Below are 3397 nucleotides of genomic sequence, written 5' to 3' on the forward strand. Positions count from 1 at the left end.
ATCCTGCTTCCTCTCCCAAACGCGGGGACTTGCTGTACTTGCTTATGTGAAGAGCTGGGGCCCAGGGCCTGACCCAGAGCAAGTGATCAATAGATGGAAGCTGGTTGCCTTCTTCTACTTTCTTCCATTTCCCTCAGCTTATTCATCCAACAACTAGGCCCTTGGGCCTACTCTGTCCTAGCAATGAGAATACACTGTTGATCCAAATATCCCCAAGTCTTGTCCTTATTGAGTTTTAGAGTGCTTTTCGCTTGCGTGTTTTTTAATATTCACCTTCCACGTTCTAGAAAATCAAGAGCATGACCTAGGAAAAAACACCAAACCAGCTATCTCTCCTCTAATTGCATTCTCTACCAAGCCGGCTTTCTTCCTTCCTTGGTTCCTGGTCCAATTCTCCCCTGGAAAGACTTGCCTTCTCTCTCCCTGTTAAAAGACTACCCTTCCTCCACCACTCAATTCAAGAATTTCTCTTCTTCAATTCTTAGATCTCACATGTCTCTTTTTTTCTAACTCTTCACAACACTTTGAGCTTTATTCTTATTACAACTCAAACTCCAAACACTCACCCCCTGCCACTGGATCTATTTCGACTCCCACAGGCCCTGTGGGAGAGAGCAAAACTGCCCAATGGCCTTCCTTCACAGTAACAATTGGCTCCATCTTTCTCCCGTGTAGCTGCTGGTGGGTTTGAACCACCAAACTTTTAGTCAGCAGCCTAACACCTAACTACGACTGAACTACCACAGCATTTATTTGTTGGTTCATGATAGTATCCTACGATTATTCTCAAAGCCTAGACATAATGCTCATACAACTATATACATGAGCATGTGTCAAAGATTTAATTAACCCACTGAAGGAAACAAAAAGTGACGGTTGGTTCAAATGAGGAATTGATAAGCTGATACTCATCTAGGCAGTATAAGAAAAGTGATCAAATAAAGTCCCTTACGTTAGATCCAAAGTGGTCAATGTCAACAGGGTTATAAAACCAGAGCCATTTCTGTTGAACAGAAATGGTTTACCTATCTATCAGACAAAACTTATTTTGATTTTCTTGGTTGTCCATTAGTCAATCTCTAACTTTATGCAGACCGTGTCCTACACAACAGTAAATTTTAAGGTAAAATTAATTGCTAAAACTGAGACCATTCAGTGTCTCTTAACCATGGGCTGGAGTGTGGGGATTTTGAAGTGGGTGGAGTGGTGGTATTTTGGGTTTTATCAGTAATTGAGAAATACCACTCATATTTGAAGTCCACGACCTGGGGCAACAAAATAAACCTTTGCAATGCCTAGGCCAGTTCCCCACGAGGTAGAATGCTTCACTCGACAGACCGACAGTGGCCCTATCGCATCAAGATGTCAGTTTCAGACAACGAGTCCATGTGTGCTGAGTTGCTTTAGCAGGATGAGAGATACACAGGTGCACTCTAAAGGACAGCTTTGCTTAAAGAAAAGTGCATTTCATTTCTCAAACCTTTTAGCCCTTGCCCAGATTATTCCATACCTGAAAGGCAGCTTCATTCTGCTGCTGCCTTCTTGTCTGGGGACCAGCTCTTGCTTTCTGCAGCTGCCAGTCACACATAGAAAGGATTACTTGAGGGCACCCAGTTTGGGAAGCACCAGGTCATTGCTGAGTACCTTGCCCTGGGGCCAAGAACAGCAGGGACTCGGAAGACATCACTCCTGCCATCGAGCAAGAACAAGGCACCCCAGAGACCACCAAAGGCATTCACTCAGCTAACCCCCATAAAGCTCCACGCCTTCCTCCTCCAAACAGCCACCTTCCCTTTAGTCTTCTGCTCATGGTCATGGTCTTGCATCCGGTGACTGTCTCAAAGCAACAACAACTGGGTCACATCAACTTCTCTGGGTCTGAAAGGACCGGGGTTAGCCTAAAGCAGGCACTATCTTGATATCTTTTTCAAGCCAAATGCTTTCCTTATATATTCACCCTCTTGACTAGCATCCCCCAAAGAAGCAAGTCATTTAAGCCAAGAAACGAAATATTATTTTTTCTTCTGGAAAAGCAGTCTTCCTAAGTATTGCTTCCCCTGTCTTTTATTAAAAACTAGAAAATTAGCCACAAGGTGGTCGCCTAGGAAAGCCTTTCTTTTCCTGTGGCCACACGTCCCCATCAGTTTCTCTTAACTGCAGGGTCCTGTCTGTTACTGTGATGTTGGAAACGATGTCACCACTATTGCAAGTACCTGCAGGATTGCCTACGGTAGGCTGGTCTCAACGTAGCTTATGGTCAAAGACAGGCTAGGAAGAAAAACCTGCCTTTCTTCACGGCTTTTGAAATTAGCCAGTGAAAACTTGAAGAAAAGCAGCAGTGTTCTAGCGGAAGATGAGCGGATCAAATTGGCTTTTCCCCAGAACACAAGTGGGGAAGAGTTGTTTCCTCAAAGTAGATTGGGCCTCAGTGATGTGGATGGAATAAAGCTTTGGGGACCTCGTTTGCTGATGTGGCACTACTCAAAATAAGAAAAAAGTATTGCAAACATCCATTAATAATCAGCACACAGAATATACAAAAGATCTCAAAGGGTGGGTAGAGAAGACAAAGCAAAGTATGTATTACAATGCCGCTTGCAAACGTCTGGAGTTAGAAAACCAAAAGGAAGTCACATGCTCAGCATTTCTCAGCTGAAAGAGCCAAAAGAAAAGATTCAACACCAGGTTAAAACATTGGAGGGCTCCCCAGAAGAATTTATTTCAAAGGACGGCATTGAATCTGCAGCTCCAGGAGAGGGACATATCTGATCAGAGCACACAGGAGCAGATGAAAGGGGAGGAGGAGAGAGTGGAGCACAACCTGGCCCACCAGGCCTTGAGGACGATGTTTCCAATTAGAGCAGCCAGTCCACAGAGAGGACCACATAGCCGGCCCCACTATGAGACATGATGCCACTCACTGACCCATAGCCCTACAGGGGACAACACCGGAGACACAGTGTGGGAATTGCACCCAATCTGATCTCGCCACACCGAGGCAAAACACTAAGGGGGGTGCAACAGAACAGCAAGGGAATCGAGCGGCGAGGTCCCCAGGGAATGCTGAAGGTGGACTTTGAGGCCAGGGTGTGGTGTCCCAACTGACTGGACTAGAAAACACTCTTAAAGACCAACAGTCCTTGAACTAACTACAAGCTTTTCTTTCTTGTTGTGTTTTTTGTCATTGGTTTGTTGTTGCTGTTTTATTGTCTACTGTCGCTTGGTTTTGCTCTGTCTTGTTTTTGTGCATATTATTATCTCTACAGGTCTGTCTAAATAAGATAGGCCGGATGAACAATCTGGAGGAGAAAACAATGGACCAACAGTCCCAGGAGGACATGAGAGAGGGAGAAGTGGGTGGGAGGGGGAGGTAGTGGTGTTAACAAACCCAGGGACA

The sequence above is a fragment of the Echinops telfairi genome, unplaced genomic scaffold (assembly GCF_000313985.2).
Source record: "Echinops telfairi isolate 266 unplaced genomic scaffold, ASM31398v2 ScPeMD7_7410;HRSCAF=8448, whole genome shotgun sequence".
Lineage (NCBI taxonomy): Eukaryota > Metazoa > Chordata > Mammalia > Afrosoricida > Tenrecidae > Echinops > Echinops telfairi.